General features: G+C 50.3%; 1 pseudogene; it reads left to right on the top strand.

The window, feature by feature from the left end:
* Nucleotides 1-2: 2 nt before the first annotated feature.
* LOC136398117 (E3 ubiquitin-protein ligase RNF213-like) overlaps nt 3-6446 on the top strand; it is a 29918-nt pseudogene continuing 23474 nt past the window's right edge.

Raw genomic sequence — 6446 nt, 5'->3', positions numbered from 1 at the left:
TCAATGACCTGAAGGTGTTTGTGGACCTGGCATCCATCTCTGCAGGGGAGAATGACATTGATGGGGACCGCGTGGCCTGCTTCCACGATGCCATGCAGGGCTACACTTCTCTGCTCCACAAGTTGGACACAAGTGCAGGCTTCCATGAGTTCATGGTCCATCTGAAGAACTGTGGAAGGCTCTGGAAAATGACCTGGACCTCCCCAGCAAACTGGTAAATCTTACTTCAGGCTCCCAAGCCGATGGGGTTCAATCAAGCATTGCTCAGCTGTACTAGGGGCACGGCTGTGCAAATCACACGCCTGTGGGTGGGCGTTCATGCAGATGTTGTTTGCAAACAGTTGAAAATGATGTTTGCAAACAGTGCTTCCTGTATGGAAGTGCTCCACCTCTCATGTTACAACATAGGATACAAAACTGCAAGTAAATAAGACTAAATTCTACTAGGTAAAACACATAGGGGAGAAAAAAGAGAAAGGAAACATATTAACATGTTACCAGTGTTTTCTCCAAATGGTGATTATTGTGACTTGATACTGTGTGCTTTCTGGTACTTTCTATATTTCCTACAATTGGGATCTATTTACTTTTTTAATTTTAATTTTTCCTTTTAAATGAGAGGAGGGGAGATAGTGAGACCGAGTCCCACATGGGCCTTGACCGGGATCTACCCAGCAACTGAGCTATTTTTAGTGCCTGAGGCTGATGCGCTCCAACGGAGCTATCCTCAGTGCCCAAGGCTGCACAGGAACCAATTGAGCTACTGACTGTGGGAGAGGGAGAGAGAGAGAAGAGAGAGAGAGAGAGAGAGAGAGAGAGAGAGAGAGAGAGAGATTGAGGAGAGGGAGGAGGGGGAAGCGGATGGTCGCTTCTCCTGTGTGCCGTTACCAGAAATCAAATCCGGGACGTCCATAAGCTGGGCTGATGCTGTATCCACTGAGCCAGCTGGTCAGGGCTGGATTAACTTTCAGAAAAATCAAACATGTCCATTTATCGGAAAAGTAAACACTTCCGATGATGATGTGATGTATCTTCAGCGAGGTTTGAGTAGACCCGGGCCGGATGGATCCTCGTGGGGAGCAGGGAGCAGTGGAGTGAGCAGCAGATGGAGGGGTCTCATTTTCTATGCTGGCAGCTCATGTCCAAACAAAAGGCCATTGTTGTAGTTTTTCCTTAATTCTGCTGGTCCAGACTTGGGGACCCCAAAAGGACATTTAGAATGGAAGAACCACAGCCCTGTTATTTCTAGTATTCCTCCCGACCCCAGCTGGGAGACTGGCAGAACAGCGCCGCCTTCTGGCCACCTTGTCCAAGTGTCCACAAGTACAGGTGGGAACAGTGCGACACAAGTGTTCTGAGAGAAGCAGCTGAAGCACATGGGCGTGGGCAGCAGCTGAGGAAGCCTCCCTTGTGGGGTGACTTGCCCAGCCCGGCAAAGGGAGTCGGCATTTGCCCTCGAAGGCAGAGCTGGGAGGGTCTGCGTGAAGACAGAAAGAACACATCACTGTTTTCTCTCCTGTCCCAACAGCGTGACTCGGCCAGGAACTTGGAGTGACTGAAAACGGTGAAGGAAAGTCATGGGTCTGTGGAACTCTCGTCCCTGTTGCTGGCCACAGCCATCAACAGCAGGGGCACCTACGTGATCCAGGCGCCCGGTGATGGCCGGAAGGTGTGTGCTCACGTCCTGGGCACGGCTGGCCACAGCAGAGCTGACAGGCTGCTGGGAACTGGGGTAGAGAGGTTGTGTCTCCCTCCGAAAAATAACTTGTAAATGTGTCCTGTTTCTCAGATTTCCCCAGACACAGTTCTACAGTTACGCCTCCCGGAGAGCCACGGGGACCTCCAGCAGGTGCGAACATACTCCTTGGAGGAGCTGAGGGAGCTTTTGAATAAATTGATGCTTATGTCTGGCAAGAAAGACCACAACAGTGCTGAGTTGGAGCAGTTCTCCCAGGTGAGAACTCCGTTTCCCTGGAGGCTGTAGGGCAGGGCCAGGGCTGCTCAGTTTGGGCCAAGGACCCCCTGCTGAGTGGCCTCAGGGCTATAAGGAAGGTTTGGGTTTGGATTTGATTACTAATCATTGATCTGCTCTGAGAGTCAGAGTCATGGGTCTGCAGCATGTGTGTCATCCAAAATCGTGACCCAAAGGGGACGCCTCATGGGCAAAAGGCACCCTGTTGAGAAAATACATCAGAAGGAACCCTGTTGAGAAAATATATCAGAACAGTCTCATTGTTTGTTACGAGATTTTCTTCATTTTTATTTTATTTTATTTTTTATTTTTTTTATGTTTTTTTTTTCTTCTTCATTTTTTTTAAGTGAGAAGAGGGGAGATGGTAAGACAGACTTCTACATGTGCCCCGACTGGGATCCACCCAGCAACCCTGTCTTGGGCTGATAGTCGAATCAACCAGGCTATTTTTAGCTCCTGAGGCTGATGTGCTCAGACCAACTGAGCTATATCCTCAGTGCCTGGGTTGAGCTACTGGCTGTGAAAGGGGAAGAGAGAGAAAAGGAGGAGAACGAGGAAGAAAGAAGTGGATGGTCGCTTGTCTTGTTTGCTCTACCAGTAATCAAACCTAGGACATCTGTACACCGGGCTGATGCTCTATCCACTGAGCCATCTGGCTAGGGCCACTAGATTTCCTTTCACACTCAATTGTTCTTTTTTTCCACGACCGCCTCCGTATTTACAACTTCCAGCCTTCCCTGGGAAGAGGGCATGTGACAGAGGAAGGTAGGCCTCTGTGGTCAGTCCCTGCCCTCCAGTGCTTAGGAGTCGAGGTCTGATTGTTCTCTCTGTGATCTGCTGGGTGACACCTGCCTCCTGCTTCCGTTCACAACAGGTGTTTTGCAACATGCAGAGGCTCACGCAGTCCTTTATAAACCGATACTGCGCCGGGAACTTGCTGTTCCGGGCCTGGAAGGCAAGGTGTACTGCTTCCCTCGGAAGGACATGTCTGTGCAGATGGACTTCAACCTGGGCCTGGGGCTGCTGGACACGCTAGCTGGGAGTGGGCCACTAGCCCCGCTGCTGGAGGCCATCTGCCGGCAGACGGAGCTCTTGGAGCAGTGGGAGCGTTCCATGGCCCAGAAGCGAGCTCACCACTTCCACCTCAACTACTACACGGCCGAGCAGCTGGTGTACCTGAGCACAGAGCTCGTGCGGCAGCCACCCAGCGATGCTGCCCTCACCGTGCTGTCCTTCATCAAACGTAACTGCACCCCTCAGGACGTCGTGGAGGCCTGCGTGAGGTCTGAGAGCAGGGCAGCCAGACCCCCCTGTGGCAGACAACGGTGCAGGAGTTGCAGCTCATGCTCAGCTGTGGATCTAGCGTGGTGGACAAGCTCGGCATCATCATGAGACAGTCCCTGGTGTATACGAGCGCCTTCCTGCCTCATGGCCTGGACTTGGAGGCCCTGGGCTGGCTGCCTGGCACACCTGGCGAGGATGGGTGAGGCTCCCGTATGCGGGAGAGCTTCCTAAAGGCCTGCGGGTCGGCCAGCTCTAACCTCATCATCTGTGGCCCCTTGGAGGTGCTGCTGGCTGCCCTCTGCACTTACATGCAGAGCCCAAAGCGTCCGCTGCCTACCTATGATGAGGTGCTGCTGTGCAACCCGGGACCAGCACTTCTGCGCTGCTGCCTGAGTCTCGGCTCCCAGAGGCGCCGCATCTACAGTCTGCTGTATGCAGACCAGCTGAGGTACGAGGTGGCCTGCCAGACGGAGGCGCTCTTCCATAGCCTTTGCACGCGGCCTCACCGGGAGGACTGCCAGCTCATCATGGTCTGTGACTATGAACGGGAACACTGCCACCTCCCTCTGTCTTCAGCCAGCACAAAGTCCCCATCATCCCCCAGGTGCCCCTTGAGGCTGTCCAGACCTACCTGGCACATCATTGTCGGGTCCCCGAGTGGACCCCATTGGCCTCTGCCATGTTCAAGGACCAGATGTGTGTGGGAATCGTGGCCTCGGAGAGAGCGGGTGTTGGTAATGACAGCTGCTGGGGTGGACAGGTCCCCTGTGTCCCAGGAACCACCTGGTGGCTCTTCCTTATCCCACAGGGGTGGGAGGTGATTCAAATGAAGCCCTCACCCAAGAGGGGAAACTGAGTCTTAGGGAGACGTGGCTTATCTGAAATTGCAAATCAGAGTCCAAACTGGAACGGGACCCTCTCCACCTTCCTTGTTTAAACAACCTCCGAAGTTTCCTCATTTTTTTTTTAGAACTCCATTGGCTGCTTCAGGGTTGGTGTGGGTGGGTCATGAGAGCAAGAGGAGACATAACCCTGGACTCTTTTTTATTTCCTTTTTTCAAGTGAGAGGAGAGGAGATAGTGCACCCCAACAGGGATCCTACCTGGCAACCCCATCTGGGGGCCATTGCTCTCAACTGAGCAATTTTTAGTGCCTGAGGCCAAGGCTTCCATGGAGCCATCCTCAGCGCCTGGGGCTAACTCGCTTAAAAACCAGTTACACCATGGCTGCGGAAAAGGAAGAGAGAGAGAGAGAAGGGGAGGAGTGGAGAAACACATAATTGCTTCTTCTGTGTGTTCTGATTGGGAATCAAATCCTGGACTTCCACATGCTGGGCATATGCTTTACCACTGAGCCAAACAGCCAGGGCCACCTCTGTCTCTTGATCTTTGTCTCCCATCAGTCCCCATTACCATTTTCATTCTAGTGACTGAATCCCCTTCATAGCACTGCCCCTTCCCTCCCTACAGCCTATGCATGGTGCATCACCGGCCCTAGGGAAACAGCGTGGACACCTGCGTTTCTTTGATCCCGAGGTTACGCCTTGCGTTGGTTTTGCATTTTGCACAGAAAGAAGTGACTTGGGCTAAGTCTTTCTGGACTCGCGGATCATTGGACTGCAGCCCTGGCACCTAATGTTCTTATCTTAATGTTGCAGGAAAGTCTATGTGAAGCGATTGCACGAGACTCTGAAAATGAAGTTTAGTAGGAAACAAGTGCCTCTAAAAATTATTCGATTGATCGACGCCCAGGTGGATGAGAATCAAGTGCTGGGCTCCCTGCTCCCCCTCCTGGATGCCCAGCATCAGACGACACCCGTGATTTTCCACTTTGATGTGACCTCCTCAGTAAGTGCCAGGGACTCCAACTGAGTGGCCCTGTCAGGAAACAAGTGATGCTGAGCCCTGTCCAGCTCCACCCCCCCAGCATAAGGATTTCTTTACCATGTATAGATACTCAGTCCTGCAATATCAAAGAAGCAGAATAAGAAGGTCCATTGAAGGGGATGGTGGTTTGGGGAAATTGGTCTTCTTGTGTATGAAGTACTGACAGTACCCACCAGTGCTTCTGCTCAAGGTGCAGACTGGAATCTGGGCGTTTCTTTTCAAACTCCTCATTCTACAGTACTTTGATGGACATAAAAGGGGAAAATGTGTGCTGCGGAACCCGTGCCATTTATATGTCATAGAGATCCTGGAAAGACGTTCTGCACTGCCTCTGAGGTCTTCCAAACTGGTGCGCTTCCCAGGGGCGCCCGTCATGGCATTGGCATGGTGGAGTGGGGTCCTTCCTACGTGCTTGTCACCCCCTACTTGTGCCTTAGCAAAGCAGCCAAGTGTGATGTTAGTAAAGAAAGATTAATCTTTAAACTTTTTAAAAGTTTTTTTTTAATTTATTGGGGTTTTTTTAGAAAGAAGAAAGGAGAGGGGAAACATTTGTTTGTGGTACCACTTATTTATGCATTCATTGGTTAATTCTTATATGTGCCCTGACTGGGGATCAAACCTATAACCTTGGTATACAGGAAGGATGCTTCAACCAACTGAACTATCCTGCCAGGGTCTAACCCTGTTTTTTTCTTTTTATTGCCTGGAATAAAAATAGTTTTATTAGTTAGCAGCATCTTAAATTTATTTTGAGTCACAGCTGATGCCGAGTCTTATGGGATAGATATCAACTGTGCTTCTGAGGGAGGTAAATTCCTGTGCTGAGAATTACTATCTTTCTTAATGCAGCTGGGATGGGAAGGAGACTTCTGGCACATAAATTTCTTGACAAAAGGGAGTTTTACACACACACACACACACACACACACACACACACACACACACACACACACATGCGCGCGCTCGCACATGATGTAGAGCATCAGTGGTAGTCAACCTGGCCCCTACCGCCCACTAGTGGGCACTCCAGCTTTCATGGTGGGCGGTAGCGGAGCAACCAAAGTATAAATAAAAAGATAGATTTAACTATAATAAGTTGTTTTATAAAGAGTTATTCTGCCAAACGTAGCAAAAGTCTGACATAAAGTACTTGGTAAGTAATCATTATTATATGCTTTAACTTGCTGTAACTCTGCTTTATAAATTTTATAAAGTAAAGTTACTTCTCTACTTTATAAATCACCATTACCGTGGAACCGGTGGGCGGTTAGAAAATGTTACTACTAACAGAGATACAAAGTGGG

The sequence above is a fragment of the Saccopteryx leptura genome, chromosome 3, assembly GCF_036850995.1.
Source record: "Saccopteryx leptura isolate mSacLep1 chromosome 3, mSacLep1_pri_phased_curated, whole genome shotgun sequence".
Lineage (NCBI taxonomy): Eukaryota > Metazoa > Chordata > Mammalia > Chiroptera > Emballonuridae > Saccopteryx > Saccopteryx leptura.
Note: the sequence above shows the minus strand (reverse complement) of the source record. Positions and strands in the feature narration are given on the sequence as shown.